This window comes from Sturnus vulgaris, chromosome 1 (genome assembly GCF_052056855.1).
Source record: "Sturnus vulgaris isolate bStuVul1 chromosome 1, bStuVul1.hap1, whole genome shotgun sequence".
Classification (NCBI taxonomy): domain Eukaryota; kingdom Metazoa; phylum Chordata; class Aves; order Passeriformes; family Sturnidae; genus Sturnus; species Sturnus vulgaris.
Window position 1 is genome coordinate 8,951,388 of NC_142243.1, and position 24,023 is coordinate 8,975,410.

The 24,023-nt window shown below is 39.9% G+C and overlaps 1 protein-coding gene across 2 annotated transcripts in view; it reads right to left on the minus strand.

Annotated features, from left to right (window-relative positions):
* The window catches only part of PTPRN2 (protein tyrosine phosphatase receptor type N2), a 637,088-nt gene that overhangs the window by 112,847 nt on the left and 500,218 nt on the right, over positions 1-24,023 (minus strand). The window lies entirely within an intron of this gene.

The window sequence follows — 24,023 nt, forward strand, 5'->3', positions numbered from 1 at the left end:
GTGGTCCCCGCGGGGCGCGGGCAGAGGATGCCGGCGCGCCCCGGCGCTGCCCTCCTTATATCGGGCTGCTCGCAGCCCCTGCCGGCTGCCGCACATGGCCCATCCACCGGTTGCTATAGCGATGCCTCCCCTCCACATGTTGCTGGCAGCAATTGGCTAAGGAGGTCTGGGCTGTGCAGAAACCCTTCGCCGGAGTGCGGCGATGAATGGACACGGGCTGTGTCACTCATTTGGAAAAGCTGTTTGGCTGTTTGGGGTTTCTGCTGAGGATGTGCGGGCTTTTGCGTTTGTTTTTTTTTTTTTTTTTTTTTTTGTTGGTTTTTTTTTTTTTTTTTTTGCTGTGGTTTTTTCTTTTTTTTCCCTTCCCTTTTGGTTGATTTTTTTACGCGCACCCTCCCTCCCCCATCTTTTTATTTTCCCTTTTTTTTTTCTTCTTGATGTCTCTCTTGCAAGATGGAAGTGGGGGGTAGAACAATGACAGAAAGCAAAAAATAAAATCAAACAAGAACAGCAAGGAAAAGCTACAAGTCATTTGCATCACAATACACTAAAGGAGCCCACAACACTTCTTCCTGAAAAGACTTTCCTCCTTAAAAAATATTCCACACATTGCCAAGCAGAGGAGATCCAAACTTTCTCTCCTCTCGTCCTCGCTCTCCAAACGACACACGAAATTAGGAAGGAGGAGTGTGCTCCGACCAGCCCCGGGACAGTAACCAAGTCCAGTTCGATAAAGCGCGGCAGGCGCTGCTCAGAGTCAGCGCTGCGCACCCCGAGCTCCCGGTCAAAGCCACGCTCCGCGCAGGGCAGCACCGACCCTTATAACGAAACGGGCCCCGCGCTCTTTGCCATCTCCCTCAAATTCTGCATGCCGCCGACAAACACGCTGCGGGCACCACCCCCCCCCAGCATCTGCCCACGAAGTGCCCCGGCTGTCCCTGGGAGCGGGACAGGAGCGGGCGGGGAGCGGCAGGGGGTGGCAGGTCCCTTCCATCTCTCTTCCCCTGCCGATGAACAGCCCTCCCGCTTCCCTGGCCCCATTGTTTCCCGCTGTCATTGCGTCTGGGGATGGCAGGCAGGGCAGAGCCGGCTCTCCTCTGTCCGTGGAGGCGGGCAGTCCTTTTCCTTTCCCCTTCCTCTTCCCTTTCCCCTTTCCCTTCCCCTTCTCCTCCCCAGCCGTCCCGCCCCCACTCCGCCGCGGCCCCTGTGCCCCGGGCTGCCCCGGCCCCGGCTGCTCCCGGGCAGAGCTGTCCTGAGCCGGGCAGCTGCGCACACCTCCCTCCCCTCGGCAGGGACCCCCAGCGCCGCCCGGCCCTTCCCCAGCCGCGGAGCGGGGGGACGGTGCGGAGGAGGCAGTGTGCGGGATGGGATGGGATGGGATGGGATGGGATGGGATGGGATGGGATGGGATGGGATGGGATGGGATGGGATGGGATGGGATGGGATGGACAGGCCAGGCCACCCTTTCCCCACACCCCTGCTGTCCCGGCAGCTGTCTGGGGCTCGGCCGCTGCCGCCTGCCCGGCCCCGGCGTGCTTTGCCTTCCCGGCTGGAGCGGGCGGCCCTGGCTCCCCGCGGCTGTCCCGGGGACGCCGCAACAGCGCCGTGTAGCAATTCCTCCTTTTCCTCTCGACAGTTTTCATCCTTCCAGCGCCCCTCGGCAGCCGGCACCCGGGTAAGGGACATCCACCTGTGCGAGGAGCCAAGGAAGGGCAAGGGCCGCGTGAGTTGCCAGAGCATCCCCGCCCCGCCCCAGAGAGACGCTTCACTTAAACTTGCGGGACAGCACCGAAACGCCATCACCAGCTCCTGTTCAGGGTCGTTCTGCTGTGTCCAGAAAGTGCAGAGTGGTTGTGCCATGGGCTCACCCCCCACTGACATCTCACCCACACCGAGCCTTCCCATTCCAGGGCGAGGAAGATGCTTTTTACATCACCACCGTTTCTGAAAAGGTTTCCAAGTAGGAGAGTTACTCCTCACCTGGCTTCTGCTCATGCAAAATCCCTCACGTTCCCACAGATTAACACAAATTTGGCTTCTCCAAACATTTCCTCAGCCACGTTTGTAGTGCTTGGTCTGAAAGCATTGCTTCATCACTCTGTCAGCCTGAGAGGACCCTCTCCCTCTGATATTCTCCTGCCCCCAGAAGAGCCAGAGCACACATAATGTGCTCACTAACCTGCATTGCTTAAGTTGGAAGATAAATGAACCCGCCAAGTGATTGCATTAAAAGGACACGTGTGTTTGCATATTGATCCTTCTAATGAACTGTCTGATACTGATAAATACTTCCATTAGCTTTGTAGTTTGTATTTAGTATTTAAAAATATATTCATTAACATTTCCTGGGAAAACATTGCATCTTTTCAGAACTGTCAGGTGCTGAATGGGTTGAACATGAATTTGACTGGCCAAGTGTCAAGAGACAGCAAAATGCTAGTTAAAACACATATTTTTTAACAGTGAGATTTTGAGAAATTTGTGGTGACATTTAAAAACTTTTCACGTTTATGTAATTTTCATTGCTTTTATCCCATTCTAAATATGACCTTTGAAGCAATGACAGATATTTGTGAGGGTTATGTCACAGGGAGAAATTATTTAAACAGATTGTTTAACATGTTATTCATTAAAAATGTAGAAGGTGTTGAGAGATAGAAGAAATAATTTTCAATTGTTTACTAATTTTAAATTTTAAATCTGCTTTTAAAGTATCTATAGAACTGTTAGTCACATATCTGGGAATTGACTTACTGATAAATTTTCTCATATGATTTAATTAAAAAATGGGAAAACAAAAAAAAACCCTGTCATCAGCAGCTTTTCATTATAAAATTTCTAGAAAGTTTCATGTCTGTTTCTCAGGAAAAAAGTTGACATTGAAAGTATAAGTGACTTTGAGACAGTTTCTTTGGGTTTAGCGCATCTAAAAATACCGGTATTTTGAAGACTCACATTAACATTCATCCAAATTCAAGAGCTGTATTTGAACTATGCCTAAACTCAAAATATTCTAAATCTTGCAATTTCAGTGAGAATGATGCTGAAACGCATTTCCATTTTGCACAGAACAAAACTCTTGCCTGAGAACCACCAATGTTTGTCAGGACTCCCTAACAATCTGTTCTTCAGAACTGGGCACTGGAAACCACACTGACCATTTTGCCTTGATTTCTGACTACAGATTTGTCTGCACTTCTAAGTTTAGCCCCTTCTTTCTGCAAATGCATGCACAATGTACAGCGTGAAATAGATTTTCATTCTTTTAAAGCATGTATGATAAAGCTAAAACACCATTTAATCTCATTTGTTGTTTTGTTTATAAGTTATCCTTTGGAGTCTTGCTCATTAAATACAGATCCAAGTATGTTGTAGAGGATTTTCTGTAGATTTTCTGTTCATGTGGATCTTGAAATCAAACTTGAATTTCCTTCACTCCAATGAACAAAACATCTTTTCTAAATATTAACTTCCTATACCACATGCATTTAAATTACTTTAACTTTAGGAATACATGTATTAGAAAGAGGCAGATCTCCCATGTCTTGAAAACACCACACCTTTCTTACAAATAAAACCAACACCTAGGACCATAATTTAAAAGTAGAGTTAGCAGAATTTTAACCACTAGACTCCATTGAGTTTTATGTCTTCTCTTCTCATGCTCATCTGTGAACATCAACAACAGACATATTCTACTTCCAAGTAAATTCTAGAGCTCTTAGCTTTATTAAGAAAATTATTTCATTCTGGCTAAGATTTGAATCTAATTAATCTGTCTTGCAGTTTAAAAATGATAACTAAATTCAAGCTGCATACTATTCTTCAGAGACAGCTTAAAATATTAATTAAGTAAAGAGTGCATTTTCCATTTATTTTAATTACATTAATACAGTTTCAATAAATAAAATAGTTCTGTGCTTCATCAAAACAAACTCAGATGCAAATTTTCCTATTGATTAGTTCTCTGTTCACATTGGCCCTCTTGACTGTTTATTTTTAAATAGGAAAGAGATGCAGAAATGTTTGGGGGTTCCTGTTAGAGAAGTGAGGTCTAACAGTCTGAAAAGGTCAGTTCAGTCGTTCCAGGAGGCTGATGTAGCCCTGTAAAAGTGGCATCCTGATAATGTATTGCTTATAAATGTAATCAGTGAGATAAAACTGGATGCATTTATAGACATTTTTAAACAAATGAAGATTTTACTTTATTACATTTTTCCCAAGTAACAAAAAACCCCAAAGCTGTTAGATCTCTCTGATCCACTTGCCTGTGATGCTTACTGATCCACAGACAAAATATTACAAGACCAATGGATAAACTGCATTTTTAATATTCAATTTAATTAAAGCTGACGTGTTCTAGATTTGCAGGTGCACCTCTTTCTTGAGATAAAGCACAGGACAAGGCAGAGGAGTCTTGTTAGTAGCTACGTCAAAAAATAAAAAGTGTAATTCTACCTAATTCAGTAATAATTCTATCCTTCAAATATTTGAGCAGCAGCATCAACTGAAGGAAACTAAATATTGAAGACAAAGTCTCAAAAATACCCTAGGAGTCACAGCAGGTGTTTTGAAACCTATCCTTTATATGGAACATTTTGAGTGTCTTTGTAGGGCCCAATCCTGCCCCCTTCATTCTAAGAAATCAAATATAAATCAGCAGAACCAATCAGAATAGCACCAGGAACACAGTAGCAAATGATTTCAGAGTGAGGCTTTATGTAAATTGGTATTTCACAAAAAAAAATAAAAAATTGCACTATTGAAACTTTAATTCCATTGTGATTAGGTTTATATTCACAGAATAAAGATAAAAATATTGATCTAAGTTTTAACATGAGACTAAATACTATTATTATGAAAGACTGGTTAAGAAGCTTCTATAAAAATGCCAACTTAAAACATGTTTAATGGCAAAACATGATGAGAAATGCATGATTTTACACTGTGATCTTGTTATAACAAAATGTGGCTATCATTGAAATGATGGACTCCTTTTATGCAGCAGTACTGTATGTGCCAAGAATTCAGAGAACTGTGAGGTATCAGTTTTCTCTACTGTAACATCAGCAGATTAGTTTGTTTAAGTGCTATTTTAATATCATAATGGAAAGGGTGCTTGATTCTTCTTTCCTGAGATGAAAACAAACTAGTACAGTTTAACTATGAAAAAGTATTTTCAGAATAGTAGCTAGTGCTGCAAATCTGAAGGAGATCTGAAATCAAGATGTGTTTTTTCTGCCTTTGACACAGATATTGCTCTTTCTATCTTATCTCCTAATACTGGTAGCCTCAGGACAAACATAGATTACGTTAGAAAATTGTCCTTCATTATATCGATCGAAATTCACTTCCAACCTACCTCAATCTGATGTTAGAACATTTTTATTAGCTTTAAATTGTTTGCATTATAAATTTAAATTAATAAAATGCTTTTATAAATAGTTTAAAGTTGTGAAGCAGACAGTTTACAAAGTTCTTATGTGCTTCATACAGTCCCACTGAGTTTCTCTTGGCACCAACCTTCCATTTCTGGCTGCAGAGAATGACCATCTCTGTGGAATATTCAGCAATGCCTTCTATGAACATGCATGGAGACAGCATTTAAACTGGTACACAAAGTTTTGAGAAAAGTCAGAATTGCAAAGCACTGTCTGGCCAGCTGAAGTTCATGTACTGGTAGAACTCCACTTTATTTTCCATTTCTAGTTGCTTCTGCCATCGGTTTAGAGTCCCTGACAAAAGCCTTGATTTTATGTTGTGACTCACAGAAACAGTGGAAGTCTGAGCAGCATTAGAAATACCACCAGGAATACTGGTCCTGGAGCTGGGCTTCAACACATAATTTGGCAAAGATGGCAGACACCCAATAAAATCCTAAATGTACTTTCACTGTATCTAATAAAGTCACCACCTCCACTCACACCCCACTTCTCTATTTTAGAAAGCAATTTACCAGGGTTTTCCTCTTTTTCTCCTCCTACTGAAGAAATTACAAAATGTCCCTTCTTGGTTGGAAGCAGGCCCTTAGCCAATAAAGCAAGTGGGCACTGTGTCTGTGGCATTTGTAATATAACTAGAATCCTGAAAATATTAACACTTACCAAAAAGAGAAGGAAAATCCTGACACTTATAGGAAGGAGGATAGAAACTACATAACTTTAAGAAAGTCCCTTTCTTCTCTGTCATACAAGCATTTGGGAACATTGAAAAATTTCTCCTTTTCTGGCTACAGAAAATAAGAAGGTGACTGCATCAGTTTATGCAACCACAAGCTATAAAACCTAGATAAACAATCATGTGTGATAGCATGCTAATGATAATGTGCTAGCATGAATGTGTCACATAGTCATTTAAAAAATGTAATTTATATATGTAGCTTCACATTGCATATGAAAGCAGAGAGGATGTTGAAAAAGCACCTATCCTGTGTTTTCCACTTAATAAGGCATGCACACACACTTCCAGCAGAGTTTTTCAATTGATTTCAAATTCAAAACTCCAGTTAAACCAGTAAGACTTCAGAGTCACTGCTTTATACTGTGATTGACACGGGTATGTCTATCCCCAGTAGATGCAGGTATGGTCCCTGAGCTTTTACCTGCACTCAGACACTTGGTGCTTGAAGTGATTATCATGAAGTCTCCTTTTTTTAAATGAAGGAAGAAGAACAATGGTGTGATTTATATGAACAGAAGCTTTCATCCTCAGCTGTGGTCTTAACAAGTGACACCAAGAGTGACATCACTGTATTCCCATAACTTTGTCAGAGTTTTGGAAGGGCAGAGAGTGGAGGGGTCATGTCAAAGCTTGAGAAGACATGTACTGACAAGCCTCTCATGCAAAGCTAATTGCAGAGGCAAAGCCAGAGTTTCTGAGAAGATGTTCTGTTTATCACTTTTTTTTTGTGATTTGCTCAGTCCTTTGAAAGAAAGACCTTCTTGCTTCTTCCCTCCTTTTAATCACTCTGTGTATGATAACTTTATACAAAAAGTTTTTCAATAAATCTTAAAGATCTCTCTTAATTCAATAGCAAAGTTTAAATTGTCAGTAATACTTATGATGCAGCCTTTACAGACATGGAGCTCAGGAAAATTTAGGTGTTTACCATTTAAAACTATGTATAGAATTCAGTTTTCCACAGGGAACTAGACAGTCTCCAACACAGCTGGTCCTAAGTTTTATGTGTTACATTTCCTTGTAAAATTAAGGAAATTAATGGGGAACAGGACTTATGGAAAATTTTCATCTAGAAGTCTTTCCAGCCTCCCTCTGGTCCTGGCCTCAGAGCTGCCAAATGCACCATGGAGATCTCAGGATAGATTTTAAATATACCAAGGGAAGAGCTGCTGGCTTGGTGCCTGGATCAATTGTTTGGTGCATGAAAGTGTGACTCTCCCAGAGGCCAGGAAATGTGTGCCATGATCAAAGCTTGCACCTTTTCCTACTACCTAGCCCTGCTTGTAGGAAAAAAGCACTATAGGGTCTGACTTCACAGGTAAAAGGAAACTATGCCTGAAAGTATTGCACTGTTTTAAAACATACTCATCCAGGAAGTTTTAAGCGTTGTAGCTTAATAATTAAATAATAAAATTAATGAAAAAATTCTGCTGTTCAGCTCTTCAAGGAAATTGAGAAGATGCTTTTGAGGGAAGGCTGTGTGAAGACACTCTTTAAGGCTTTCATGTTCCTGTGTCATTATCTCTAATTCACTGGTTTTAATAGTTTTGTTTCTCTAGCTCCGTAAAGCTTTGGGATTGATTATCCTGTCTTCACTAAGCTTCACTGGCACTACTGGGGATTTCTTGGCTGTAACCCCACTATTTATGTTCCCCAAAACATGCTTGTGCCTTTCACCCTGCCCCCTTGCCTCCAAAACCCCAAGTCAAGTCCATGAACCACAGAAAGTTCTTTAAGCCCCCGGCTGAGGGCTTAACTGACCTCTAACCACTGTCTTGGTCTCCTGCTGGTCTGAAAGGACTCATAACAAATATAATTTCTTTTCTTTTATGGTCAATATTTTAGTTACTCTACTGTTGATCACAATTAAAAATCAAATGAAAAAATATCATCCCCTTAGAAAAGTTACCATAGAAACAACACTAGAGAATTCCCTTTTAAAATGTCAAGATTTCCCTCACATTTAAATACAGACTCCCATGCATTACTCACGCCCCATTAAAAATTGCAACACATCCAGTGAGTCATTAGTTTAAAAATACATCTACAAACATACACTCCTTTAGGATAGAGATGTTTTTGTCTCAATAAATGTATATCATGACATGACCCAACTTTTGATTTTATCTTGTTCTACATAACATCCCCAGAGAAAACTTGAACACTGTCATCTCTTGTTCAAACACTTGATTGAGGAAGGAGAGGACAAAAATGAAGAGTGACAAAACACACAGAATGTAAGCAATGCCAGCAAAAGCTACTTGGAAAGGAAGAATAACTTTGAAAACATATTTACATGGTAGTAGACAAGATGAATGGAAAGAAAATTGTCTGAAATGAGACACAGTGCAGACATTCTCCACACACAGAGAGAATTTTAATGTTGTATCTTAAAGTAAGAAAATTTCAAATTGAGAAATGTCCTAATTTAATGTAATCCAGGCCATGGCACTGGGCTTTATAACTCAATTTTCATTTCTTTGTACCAATCTGTAACATAACATTAATCTCACATACAATGCTGCTCCATCCTCCTTCCATGCCATAGCTGGCAAACTGACATATTTTGGCAGAGCAGAAGAAGATCCTTCTGCATTAGACACTTTGATCATATGGAAGCAGAAGAAAATAAGCTGTAGTCAAAATGGAAGGTGCTTCACAAATAATAATAATGTAAATTTAAAGAAAATTCAGAGCTGGTCACAAAGAAAGCTGATAGTTTATTCATAAACTCTTGCATATTTAGAGGAGATAATAATATAAAGGCATTGTGCCTTCCCTTTGCATTACTGGGTCTGCTGTAGATAAACAGCATGGCTGAATGGAACCAGATTAATGATAATAATGACAGTTTTCTCATTTTCTTTGTAGTAGAGCCAACCTGAAAATGAGGAAAAACAACAAAATTGAACTATTTTTTTGTTCTTCAGGCTCTTATAGAAATGTTTCATTCCTTTCATTTTTTTTAATGCAGAGATTCTTAGGAATTTGCTTCTGAGTTTTTTAGTGGTAAAAGTCCTCCTATTTTTGCATAGCCCTATTTCCTCTTTCTTTTTTTAATTTTTTAAAAGTTCTTTATTTTTTCCTCCTTAGTAAAAGACAGGAAAAAACCATCAGAGGACAGATGTAGGGAAAGCAATAAACCCAGTTAAAAAATAGCACCAAACAAAATTATTTTTATTTCTCTCAATATATAGCTTCCACTGAGCCCTTAAATTTGCCAGAAATGCTGCAAACATTTTCCATATTAAAGAGAAATTTCAAATACATTATTTTATCGGTGTTTTTTGTTGTTTGTTTTTTGTTTGTTTGTTTTTTTTTTACACAGAATCACAACATGGGGAAGGTTGGAAGGGACTTGTAGAGGTCATTTAGTCCAACCTCCTGATCAGGCAGGTTATGCTAGAGCATATTACCCAGGATTATGTTCAGACAGCTTTTGAATATCTCCACAGAAGGAGACTCTACAACCTCTCTGGGCAACCTTTTTCAGTGCTCAGTCACCCTCACAGTAAAGTTCTTCCTCATGGTCAGGGGGAACTTGCCACTACCTGCTTGTTAATTTATATAATCATCATATTCTGACTGTTAAAATATAGTTTAAGGTTTTCTTCAGTCAGAATTGGGTTTTGTGTTCCCACTTCAACTGTATGACATAGAAAAACAGAATGAACCCAAGGAATTAACTGAGATTATGTGAAGGTGAGGAGCAGTATTTTATCAGGACAGATGTATGTAGAAGACACCATCAGAGAAATATATTCTGGAAGTGATCTCACTCTTTAAATTAACTTAAAGATTTTGATTTTAAATTTCCTGCCAAGGGCAGTGCATAGCACAGCTGTAACTGAAGTATCCGTGGTATTTTGCTTCTGACTTAATTATTTACTATTTCTAAAATGAAAGAACAAGTTTTGGAAATATTTAGTTATCATTTATATACTTAGATATAATTTTTCACCAGCACCAGTCTCATGAAGGGTTATATTCTGATTTTACCTCCAATTGTAGCCCAGCCCCACTGATAACAGGCTTTGCTCATTAGGCATTAGCAAGAGGCAGAAATTTGCCACTGCCAGCACGGACTGAAGGGAAAGGTTTAGTTATGAAACACAAGCATATTGTGGCAAGTTTTCAGCTGGAAGTTGATTTTAAATCTTTGGTAATTATGCCTCTATTCAGTGCCACAGAAGGAGTTTCACATAGCAATAGATCTGTTTGTTTCAAAACGCAGTTGTTCAACATTGTCTGGATCAGCAAAACACATTTTTTGGTTTATAGACTCAGTGCCATAACATTCTGGGGTGCCTATGAGAGCTGGACTTCCTATCTGGATATCAAAGGTAGGTGATTAACGTGCTGTAGCTGCCCTGGCAGAGAGCTCCCCACTGACCACACACCTGAGCACAGGCTATTTTTACATGAAGTGAGAAACTTGCTAAAGGGAGGTGCTAGTTTCTTCAGTAGCCCCCCTCACCTTGTTTCTTCAGCAGGATGTATTTAATTTCTCAATTCTGCGAATTTCTCTGTGTTTACCTCATCATTCATCTGCCTTTAAAGAGTAACAAATACAAAATGGGACTAACTCAAGGCTTCAGCCCTGAAGCCCCTTCTGCATGGTCCTGCACCTCTGCCATGTATGAGTAACAAACCTTGCCCTAAAACAATGACAAAAATCTCTATGCCACTTCTCCTGTCTCCTCTCTGAGAGACAAATCTCTGGAGCTGTAACAGTTTACACTGGGGAAGGTCTGTCCTCATCTATTTTTATTCACACGTATGAATCACACTTCCATGCACCACAGCTAGAAATAAAACAGTAGTCCACCTCAAAGCTTTAAATTACTTAGGGCTTAATTAAGAGGATGATAGAACAGATATGAAATTTAAGATGCAGTCAAGTGGGTAAATTAATGTAGACATAAGCTCATGTGTCTGCTATATACCTCAATCTGGTAGTTTCACACAGAACAAATTTCCTACCCTTTTTTTCCCCCTAGACATAACACAGTGTAACAACCACGGTTACCATTATATGAGAATTACACAATTTTGAAATTGCAGGGTTTGGAAACACAACTATCATATATATGACAAAGGAAAATGATATCTTTCTGTATCAGTTTATCTCATCCATGAAAGAGTGTTGGATCTTGGCCCACTCCAGTTTTCAACCAACTGCAGGGCTGGGGTAGGCAGGTCCTGGAGGATTCCCTTGCATCAGAGAGGCAGAAGAGTGGCTGTGTATTGATTCCTCCCAGCCTTTATGGAAAAGCCACTCCTTCAGGATAGGAATATGACATGAATGCCTTAAAACAAGAACATCAAGCTTCTTTGTAGAGATCCCCCTTCTCACTTCTAGTGGTCCCTCAAAATGGGAAATGTCTCAGGAAGAAGAATAAAACTCTCCTGTCTTATCCATGAATCCTATGAATCCTGCATGGTCTTCATGAGTTTGAGCAATCATCCATATGGAAAAGAGGTGGAATAAGCTTGCAAATGGCTTCTCATCTCAAGCATTTCATCTGGCACGTCTTTCAGTAGGACTCCTTCTTACAATTGGGTTCTTTTACAAGAAATTTCCCCACTGCAGTTGGTTACTTACAATTAATGCAGAGCTGGGCTAAAATACAGCATATTACCCAGTTTCCTTGGTAGGACTTTGGTTCTGCCAAAGCTTTTACTCTGAAACCCAGGTTACTTCATCTGATGGAGCAGCAGAGGGGAGATGCTTAGGAACAAGCTCTGACTCTGTCCGATCAGACAAGTTCTAATAGAATATCAGACCAGTTTCTAATTTCTCTTGGCAGTTCCCATTCCATCTCACCGCTTATATCTTTGAAACAACCTCTCCATACCACTTTAGATTTTAAAAGGCAATTCATCTGCCTGAAGGAAAACGAGCAGAAAACCTAACAAACAGATCATCAAGGTCATTATTTATTTTTAAGCTGCTATCCTTCTGTGAGTTTGCTACAGAGCCCTGACTTTTGCTTTCTGTTGTGCAGAACAGAATTTAAGAAGACTGTGGACCCAAGACTGTGAAGGCTCTGTTGCTTTATACTCTATTACAACACTGAGTTAAGAGATCCAAAAGTTAGGCTTCAGTCCTGGCTTAGTGTCTAACTAATGATGTGCTAAGGAGGGGAAGAGAATTTCCGAAGAGGGTATTAACAAAATACGGTTTTGATTGCAATTTGTTTACGCATCAAAATGGATGTTAAACAAAATAAACTCTACATTTGGCCAGAGAGCTGGACCTCATTGTAATCAAGAGCTAGAAAACAAGAATGTTATAAATTGCTTCCCCGGTGGCTAAGAAAGGGAATAAATCCAAAAGGCTTTTTAAAGGAGAAGAAATAAGACAGCTGTACTATCTCACAGTTACAGTGTATGGTTTAGTGCTACAATTACAAATCATAATTTTCAAGGGGGTGCTCCCTGAAAAGTGAATATAGGCTGAGCTACTGCGTCTCAGGTTCATGCTGAGGAAACCCGGACTGCCAGCGTTGGTCCATCAGCTGCTGTGGCGGCACCAGCAGGTCACTGCTAATTGCAGGGCTGCAGGGCGATGCTGCAGCTCTCCTCCTGCTGCTCAGAGCCGGGGGCATTCCCTCCTTCCCCCTCCCGCATGGGGTTTCCTTGGGAGAGCGCTCCTCAGGCACAGGAGCTGTGCCCTTTTTCCGGAGAGGGAGAAGGGTGCTGGGAGCAGACGTGATGCTGCTCGGAGGGAGGGGAGTCACGACTTCAGGAGCCCGCACACCCGAGAGCAGCACGGCGCTGAGCAGGGCAGGAGGCAGGGTCTGCAGCTCAGCCCAATCCTGCTCCCAGCACATCAAGGCACTTAGAGCAGGATCACCTCGGAACCATCCTCTGTGCCTCTAAAAGCTGCTGTCAGCCCATGCTCAGACCCAGATGTCGCATGCTGAGACTCACGATCGGAACGCTGTGTAAAGGTGGAGTGGGGACAGCCCGTGCCTTAGCACATCTTTGGTCCCTCACCCGGCCATGAGTGCTGGAGCCCATCACCACCTCTGAGCAGGAACACCGCATGGCCATCACCGGGCTAACTGGCCAGCCAGGCTCACAGATGTGGATAACACAAACAATTGCAGATGCAGTTTAAAAAGTTGATATTTTCCTATAAATGCACAGGTTCAGACTGGATGCTGTGATCTCGAGTGCTGCAGACAAGCTTCCCAAAGGCACTGGGCTGCCCTCACCAGGCACTGACTGCATGTGACCACTGAAGAAAGCCAACACAAATGCTGCAAGACCTTCATGATCACACAGAGATGTGTATAACTGAAGGAGAGAGAAGGGAGGGCAGCTGGACTACAGTTTTAGATGTAGTTTCCTAAATCCTGCACTGAATTGAGCCCCAGGTTTCCGGGGCAGCAGCTGTATTATGCATTTTCCTCAGAGTGTCAGCTCTCATGCTTCTCAGAGTAGGGACATTCATCATCTACTGAACTGCTGGATTATTTATCACTGAGAAAAATCAAGGACTCTTAGTTATACATTAATTTAAAATATTAATATCAATCTATTTGTCAGTAAAACTCTCTAAATGGTTATGAAATATGTGTGGTGCAACAGATTTTACGTAGAGGAACACCAAAACCATTCCTTAATATCTCTTTTGTTGGAATTCAACTTTAAAGCCTGTGACTAAGATGTGCTATGTTTTTAACACCTCTCCAGCGGCTTGCTGCTTCTCTTTATTAAAAAAGGATCCCAACAGAGAATTTTTTCTTGCTGTAGATCACTTTTGCCCCTCACAGTAGAAAATGTGTGCTCGCACTAATTTCTATATAGCAGATTATTATTATTTTATTGTGATGATCAGATCTGAACAACTTGTCCTGGCAGAATGATTTATGTACCTCATTTCAATAAGAATAGGCCTCCATTTGATTTTAAAGAAAAGACAGGATTTTTTTTTAAACAATTGAAGTTAAAGAGGATTACAGAGACCTCTGGAAATATAAAAGATGCAAACATTTTATTTATTTCTTTACATGCGCCTAATAATATCGTCAGCACAACAACTACAGGTTTATTTTAAAGATAGAGGTTGATTTCATAAGCTTTTATTGGTAGGTTAGGCTAAAGCTGCTAGCTGGGGGGATTTAGGCAGATAGGAGGGGAACTGTGGATTTTATGGGCTGACTGGGACACTAGGAGAAATCAAGATGCCTGCCTGGGGTCAGGACAAGGCACTTTCATGGAGAGCCCTGCTCATCCTCTTGTGGACTTGCCACACAAAGCAAATCACACTGGCATAAAACCATCACACAGCTGGACCAATAAATCTGCACCTGGGAATGGTACCAATGCACCTACTCCACATGAGGGGGGAAATCAATACCTTTCTGAACCACAGGGTTTATCAGCCCTTTCTGAATCCTCCAAGGTGCTCATCCCCAGATTAAAATATTTAATTTCATACACTATCCTCTTCTTTTCAAACGAAAGTATTTTGTTGGCACACAGTGGGTCAGATGGAGATGAAAGGATGAATGGGAAGAGGACAGGCTGCTTTCCATCTTCAGATTCAAGCCAAATCTCATCAGAGCAGTATAAAAAGCCCTCCAGAGCTAGCAATGACAGCAAAGTGTTTTGTTCTACAGATTTCCATATGTTTTTGGACCTTGGGAAGATAAAGTGATAAGGGGGCATTGAGATTTTAGTCTTCTTCCCATGTTTGCCCATGACACTTGGTATAATCTTTCTCAAGTTATTACATTTATCAGTTCCTCACTTTTCTTATTTGTAAAATGGACATGGCAGAACTTCAATCCCTCACAAGGCTGTTGAGGAGTTCAATTCATTAAAATTTATAAGATGCATTCAAGGTTTTAGCCAAAAGTTACCGTATAAATTTTGAAGATTGTAACATCTGTTTCCCTACACAGCTGAATAAAAACCAGAAGAAACAAAAAAATCACATATACAAGTTTTCTTGTGCTACCTTAGCCATTTTCTACATTTTGCTTTGTGGCCCAAGTGGAAAAGTTATAGGTGGGTATTTGAAAGTGGCACATCCTTTTTGAAGAAAGTGTAACTCCCATTTGGGACAACCAAAAGAGAGCTGCCTCTGGGCTGCGTGGAGTTCTGGCAAACAGAAGTAACATGAACTTACTGAATGTAGGGTCAGATCTCCAAGCTTACTGCAAGACTTTGATAGAACACTACTAACAAAAATTTGAAAATAAGACCAGGCAAAGAAAAAAATAAAATAAAATTAAGCAAGATGTCCAAGTATTTTCCAGGTATTTTTACCCTGGATGAACAATAAGCAAGAGGGACACAATGCAGTTAATTTAAATATCACAGCTGATAGACAGATGTTCAGACAGATTCCTGTAACAAATGCCATGAAGCAGGAATAAACAAAGGTGTCTTTGTGAAATAAACCAAAACACTAACGGACAAAAATGAATATTTTTTTTGGCAGGGGGTGTTTGTTTTGTTTCTGAGGATTCTAGCAGATCTTCAGGATGGCAGAGTGGTTACTTGTATCACTGCAGTGCCAACACTGCAATTTCATTATCTTCCTCAGATCTTATAATATGTCATGGATATGCAAAGTCAACTCCATAAGACAAAAAATCTGAAGTTTAATGAGATGGCTGCTAAGGGATAGTTAGTTTCATTTTAAAAAATGACAAAAAGAACCTTCTGTTTCAATGCAGTCTTGGGGAAAAAGAAAAAAAATAAAGAGATAATAATTGCTTGGCAAACTCCAACCATATGAATATCTGAACACTGGATTTGTTACCTGCAGGCAGGTCAGAGGGATGAACTACTTGGCCTAGCTAGAAAAGCCTGGTGTATGATGACTCTTACATTCCAGTACCATGGCATAAACCCCCAGTCCCAAAACAGAGGAGACATCAGATACAACGAGTAGCAAATTTAAGTTGGGATCAGAACTCCCAGGCTCTGTTTCAAGCTCTTGGCTTCTCCTGGGAATGCAATTTAACCTCCCAATGAAAGATTTTTTCATAAGCACCCAAGGGATTCAGAAGTGCAACTCTCATTAATTTTTATTAGACTTGTGGAACTCTCACCCCTTGGGTACTTTGAAAATCTCCCTCTCTGTGTTTTTAGTTGACACCCCTGTTAAATAGGGATAATAATTACAACTGATCAACCTGTTTAAATAATACAGTTTTAATATCACTATTATTTTCGTAGGTTATACTCAGCACTGAAATAAATGCATCATAATAAATAATGCAGAACTTTAACATCTGTTCTGGTTAGTAAATAATTCACAAGTCAATAATTAATTTTCTAGCTGTTCATTTATAATTCATAAATATTTTCCAAATATTCACAGTCTGAAAATTTTTATCTGAACTATTATATGAACTTTTCCCTTTAATTATTACATACTCACAATTTGTGTCATTTAGTTGGGCATTTAATTAACACAGCATTATGTTCCTTATCCTGACTGAATGAGTAAAATTTTTCAAAGGCTGGTAAGAAAGTCACTGTCAACACCGAATCATGAATATTCACTTAGCATGAGTTTTCAGTGCCCACAAAGCTCACAGCTTTTTGAGGACTCACCAGCATTTCCATGAACAGAATGATTTATGGAGTCATCTTGGTGCAGTTGCCCATGTAATGTACACTTGTACTATGAGACTTCATCAGCCAACTCTCCTACTTCCCAGTTGTGCCATTAGCCAGTTCTCCAGTTTACTCTCAGTGCTTACCTACTTCAACTATTTAATATCTGCATGATAATTTGGAGCTTGAGAATCAAAATTTAGGTGCGAATATTTTTTTAAACAGTAACAGTTTTTACAGGGGAAAAAAGCCCTTTAAAACATTCATTTAATAATTCTCCAAGAACTTAAATGCTTTTTATATCCTTTCACGTTAAGAAATGGGACAAAAGCATCTTTGGTACATCAGACTGTGACTGTTTTAACAATAAAAAAAGGACCTCAAAGCTCAATCACTGCTTTTTATTCTGCAAAACATGCAGCGCTAAATATTGCAGATAATCATTATCATCAATGGGCATTTGAAATGGAGCTTTGCAGCAAAAGACCTGAAAGATTGAGATTATCCAGCCTGAGGCACCTTCCCTGTCTGGTTAAATTGGGGAACTGGCTTCTGTAGGCTACTTGGGCTATGGAAAATAATGAGTCTGCCCTGGCTGTGGGCTAAAGTGTTTTGAGGACACAAAACTTGTTTTTTCTCCAGTGGCTCCACACAGGGCCAGGGCAACTTTGCTCTTTGATCTCTTCATGGAGAAATGGAGCCCTTAACTGCTGCCTAAAGAAGGTCTTGTTGTTTCAAAAGCAGAACAAATAAATAGTCACTTGTTACTTTCCCCTTGAAAGGGATCTCTGCATTCACCAAATGGTCCTGATTAGGCTGCTGAAATAGTCTAGAATCAAAATTGACAGTTTTTTGTCTGGTTCTCCAGAGGATGCAAACTATGAAACTATTTACATCTGGATTTAAATGCCTGTTCAGAATAACATTCTGCATGCAGCTCATGCCTGTGTGGGTGCATGGATAAAGGTACAGGGGTTAAAAATATGTCTGGAAGACAGGCTCAGGGCACAGCCTTCTGTCTGCTGCACCAGTGGCTGCACTTCTTCCACTAATTAGACCTTGATCAGACTAATCATGTATGCAGTCCTACTGAATGCAATGGGACTACTGCTGGGGACAAAAGTAAAAAGCAAGTTTAAGTGCTGCAGGTGGTTAGATCATCAATAACCAGAGCCAGAACCTTTCATATAGCAACTCAAGTAGGGAGAAGCTATCTTGTACCCAGCATTTCCATACCTATTACTTCACCAGAACCATTAGGATTGTTATACAGTGAATATCCCTGAAACAGCAAAGTATCATTATAATGGATTTTTTGTTCAGAGTTCATAGCATCCATAAGCCTATTCACACAGCAATGTGCAGCCACAAAGCTTTGAAGAGTGAGGTTTAGAGAGCAGAAAAGTAGCACAAAGGTAATTCAATAAGATGTTGGTCTCACAAACAGTATCAAAAGACTAACTTTTACATAGATCATGACATTTACTTTTAAAGCTAAGAAGATTTTTTCTTATTCATATTATTTTCATTAGGAAGCTACACTTGTTATGGATTTTTTTCCCACTCAGGTACAGATGAATGAGACAAAAAGCCGTATATTTAAAACATTAATATAATGGCCTGATACCCTGTAAATAAAGCTTTGTTGATTATCCATTTGCATCAAGTGTCTCTTTTGTTAAGCCACCAGTTTTTAGGTCATCTCTGCCGTTTAATCCAGAGTAGCTGTAACAGGTACTGGCCCTTGAACATAAGCATCACCTACAGATGTAGAAAGCAGGTGGCAGGTGTGCTCATTGTACTCAGCCAGGAGGATCTTTGCAGCTTTTAAAAGGGATTTGGTGACACCCAGGATAGGGTCTACATTGTCATCCATGCTAAAACGAATTTTGAAATAACAAAAATACTTAGGGAGATGCCACTATGAAGGCTGTAAAAGGCACTGCCACAGTTTCCTACCTTATCCTGTTTTAGCCACATACATACTTGTTTAGCAATGGACACATATGGATCGGGGGGGTGGAGTTCCTCTCCTATGAGGAAAACCTGAGAGAGTTGGGGATTTTAGCCTGGAGAATAGAAAATTTTGGAAATAGCTCACTGTGGCCTTTCAGTACTTGAAGGGGGCATTTAAAAGAGATGGAAAAAGGTTCTAATAATAGAAAGAGAGGTAACAGTTTTAAATTTTAAAAAGGGTAGATTTAGATACAATATAAGAAAGAAATTCTTTATGATGGTGAGACACTGGAAGGGGCTGCCCAGAGCAGTGGATGCCCCATGACTGGAAATGTTCAAGGTCAGGGTGGATGGGGTTCTGAGCAACCTGATCTAGTAGAAGGTGCCCAATCTGTGCCTGTCCATGGCAGGAGGCTTGGGACTAAGTAATTTTTAAAGGTGCCTTCCAACTCAAATCACTCCATGAATATATGATTTTATGATATTGGCTCCTTCTAGCCCAACAATCATTTAATTACTCCATGTACAATGCAACAACTTCAACAGGACACCTTGAAAGAAAGCATCTGAGAACATGCTGATGAGTTACAACAACTTCCAGGAGACCAGACATGTCAGTATATTTCTCAAAGCATGGAAACTGAATCTGGTTGTCCCATGTCCTTGGTGATCTACAGGTCAGAAGATTGTCCATGGACAATGTCTCCAACTTTTCCTTGAAATCTGTCTAGTGGATAAAAATCTACAAATAGAATAAGCTTCAGAGTTTTAATTCCCATCTTGATCTCCTGATTTTTTTTGTGTTTCATTAAATATATGTGACTTAATCCTCTTTGGCTTCCTTAGGCATTCCTGGTCAGTTTTATTGTTCATTTACTGTATCTGCAAACCCTACACACTGAACGAGTAACCTGCATGGTGAATTTCTCACATTTAGGCTTGGTTAATAAAATAGTTGCCATTACTGAGAGTTTTTTCAACTAATAACACATAGAAGAAAGTTAATTACAGAAATGGTGCTTATGAATTGTGTCACCATTATTCTGACCACATTGGTGAGAAATTAAATCTGTATTGTCTCTAAAGGTAAAAAATTACAAAGAGGTAATTTACCCAGCACCTAAAGTATCAGGAATTTTGTGAACAACGGATAGATCCTGAAAGTAGGCAAACTTTGACAGAGAAGCCTATTTCAGGCAAAAGTATAGGCAGGCTGAATGGGAGTGAAGTAATCCATGACAGTTTGCCCAACCTTTTCCTCTTGATTCTCAAATAATGTGTGATTTGAAGTGAGAGCAAGTCAGCATCTCATTATGTGCTGGGCCCTCCTCTCACAAGTCACATCAGCATGCACATTCCCAAAGTGCTGATTCTCGAAGGTGCAGCAGACTTGTCCAAACTGTTCTGAGCATCAAGATGCATTTTATACAACATGGTATTGGAAATATCTTCACCCAAAATGTCAAGTTTATCCTAAGCATATTTGATGACAATAATTCCTAATAAATTGTAAGACTAGAGAAGCCTAAGGAAAAGAAGCTTTGTAAGTCCTTTGTTGCAAAGGGACTAGCTATTTTTTTTTCCCTAAAGTTATGACATTTTGCCTTTGGATGATTTTCTTTGCAAATACTATAGACCAGTGTCAGAAGGGGAGGAGAAATAGAGCAACTGTACCATCCTATAATATGCATCACACGATGCCTTTTGGTTCAGTAGACATAAACAGCTTTAAATTTCAAGGCTAATTCAAATTGGATTTTAGAAACAGAAAGTCTTAAAATATTTGCACCAAACTAAGGTATTATACTCTTATCCTTAGAAAAGCTTTTAAAAAATATATAGTATCTCAGATTTTAAATTGGGTCTTCAAAACCCTCTTGTCTGTAGTTGTGTCATCTGCTTGGTTGCCTATTGTCAAAAGGTAAAATGTGGTATAGGGAAAAGGATTTGCATAAATTGCTATCACCTGCTGGCCATCCAGGTTAATGAAAGGCAAGGAAAATAAGGCAGGAAGCCTTTGAGCCTAATCTTTTTTGACTGTTTCTGTGCCAAAACAGATGAGCAAAATATTACTGTGGTATTCTTAACCTGCATTTACAACCTGGGCCTTTCCTATTGCTATCACTGAAATCTTTATCTCCACCTACTGAAATAATTTATCAGAGGGTGGAGGAACCTTTTGATTGCACAGATGCTTTTAGCCTTGTGTTCCCCACAGGCACCAGAAAAGATGTAGTACAGGAAACTGTGGGAACAAGCAAAGAGAAAATTCCCCTTAGTGGCTTGAGCAGAGCATACACAGCAATTGAACAGTCAGTCCAGAAATAACAGCACAAAACAAAAAGCACAATAGGGAAATGCTTGTACTCCTACATGAATTGAACACTTAGTAAAGATGGGTTAAAAGGGCAACCTATAGCATCCTGCAGCTACCTAAGAGTTAATGAAAGAGGTGGCAAAGCCAAAGTCTTTGCAGCAGTGGTAGATATGAGACATATGAGGACAGGTCACCAGCTATGGCCTGGAAGATTAGGATAGCCCAAAAGAGGCAGTGGAATTTCCACTCTTGGTGTTTTCAAGACTTAGGAGGACAAAATCAGGACTGACCTGAGAATGCATTGGCAGTAGCTGCAGTTTGAACTGGAATTTGGCCTAAGACTGCTCACGTCCCTTCCAATCACCATTTACTGTGACCCCAAATAATGTTAAGTGAAAGTTAACATGGTGAATATAACTATTTACACAAAAGATAATAAAAGGTATAGCTATTGTGAAAGCAGTAATTTTGCTCTGAGGGATAAAGAATGGTTCTGACAAATTACTACAGTAAAAAGAATTTTACCAGTTGTGTCAAATGAATTGGTTTTTATAGTGTCTGTTCATTCCCATTTAGACAGTTCTCAGGAAACTACCATTAATATTCATGGGGATTTTATATTTACATCAGAAGAGCAGGTAACAAAATAATAGACAACACTCACCTACAGGTGAGTTTCATTTCAAAAAGAGTCTCCATACTGCACTCTATTATCTAACATAGTTTGCCATGTATGACTTTCCAAAGTATAGTCTTTTGGGGATGCAGCAGAAAAAAAAGGAAATTAGGCTTATTGCTAATATTTTTGGCTTATTGCTAATATTGAGGATTTTTAAACAGTTAGTGAGATTGACCAAAGCACAGGCTAGAAATCTGAGAGAAAGAGTAACTGCACACGTCAGGCTATTCTGGCTTATGTGCTGCAACAAATACATTGCCATATATATTAGAATACATTTAACCAAGAATGATTATAGTAGTGAAGCCCTGGATAATGCCCTGTAAGATGATCTATACATGAAAAAGGTGTTTGAGGTACATCTGCATTATTGCTCATGGGCAGATCAACCGTGCTGTGCTGAGACTGCTGCTCGGTTTGTCTCAGCTGCACCCAGCTCACTCTGCAATGCAATACTTGGATTTTTTTTTAGGGAAATCTCTGACTGATCTGCAGGAGGCTTACACCTGGCTATATGAACGACTACAAAAAGCATTGCAAGCGATGCCCACAGAAGGTAAATCCATTCTCAGAAGTTGCTAAGTAACAGTACCTGGAGCTCAGGATCATCCATTATTCGACAGCTCATCCCAAAGACTTTGACATGTGTTTTTTTTGGCTGAAAACCACTATTTCTTGGTAGTCTGTTTGGGCAGAACAGGTTGAAGGGGGAAAGAGAAAGCTCTCAATTGATTTAGATCAGCAGAGAATCTGACTTGTCTCACAATTGTGAAGTTTGAATTAACATCTCTGTAAAAACTCCCGAGTCATGAGAAAACACAGTAGCTTCTGGACTGGTATATGCTAATATACCAAATGTTACTCTGGCTACCATAGCATTATCTCCTTAGAATGCAGAAAAAATCATTAGAACACAGGTGAAGTAAATTTGATTTTGTGAAGCTATCATGTGAGTGCAGTATTACATATAGAATAGAGCACCCTTATGTTTTGCATATCCTAAGTACGTAATTTCTGTTTGCTGGAGGTTCTTTTCTGTCTGCCAGGGATTTTTCCTTCACCTTTTTAAAGAAATAATCAATCAAGTTCCCTCCCAGCACACAGGTAAATAAACATGTACCAGCAACTGGATTAAGGTCAAAACATAACCAATGTTCTGTAAATACCTAAGATTAAAAAAATGCATTTTTACTATTTCTGTTAGAAATCTCTCCAATATTTGAATGCTGTGACATTTGAACAATAATAATCTTCTGACTGTCACTGACAGGTGCATTTTGTCAGCAAATACTGTGATACATGGCTTTCAGATTCAAAATAAAGTCCTTTACATAAATTAAGAAGAAGACCAAAGCCAAAGGATCTACATTTGGTTCATGGCTGCCATTCTAATATTAGTGAGTAATGATGTACAAAATAGAATATTAGCTAAAGCTTATTTCATGTAAACAAAATGGCTCTTTCAAAAGCATTTAAAACAATATAAAAGACATCAATTCATGTAAAACATAATGAACGTGCAATTCCTTGTAGTGAAAAACATAATTTACAGGATTTTGGCAGACAGCATGTGTGTAACTGAAATAAAAATCAATATAATTTCTTGTATAACTTAGACATAGCTTTATCCTCTTCTACTCAAATTAATATATGAGTTAGCAATTTATATGCCAAGTCTCAGTTCTCAGGGATTAGAAATAGCTGAGATATACTGCAACACTGAGGTTTATGATGTGAAAATGCTGACAGACTCAAATAAAGTGGCACTGCTGCTATGTCGGGTTGGAAACCTGATCCATGAACTATTGCTGGTTGGGTGTAAATGCCTGAATCCCCAGCTTCAGTCTAAAGGGTTCACGTTTGCTCAGAGGATGTCACCTAGCCTATATCTCTTTGTTTACAACACTCTTCAAAGTGATATTGTACAGTAAGTGAGCTTCAAATCAGCTACTTGTGGAAATATGCTGTAGTGGATCACCAGCACAAGGCTTGCATGACAGCTGAGCCTGCTTAACACCTTAAAGAAGGGATTAACAGATGTATTTTCTCAAGCGCTGTGAGTGAGCCTCCTTCCCTCTCTTATCCTTCTGTCTCTGGGTTTGCAGCACTGTGGTCCCTGCCCTGCACTGATACCTAGTGCCCTGCACACCTGGTTACTGCAACCAGCTTTCCAATTCAAAAACATCCCAATGGAAAAGGACATTCTTTCTAAATGTATTTTTCTTGCTGTGGCCTTACCCTGAAGCTGAAGTGCCTAGATTATGCAGAAGCTCACAGCTAGACCTCAGGCTAATCCCTCTGGAT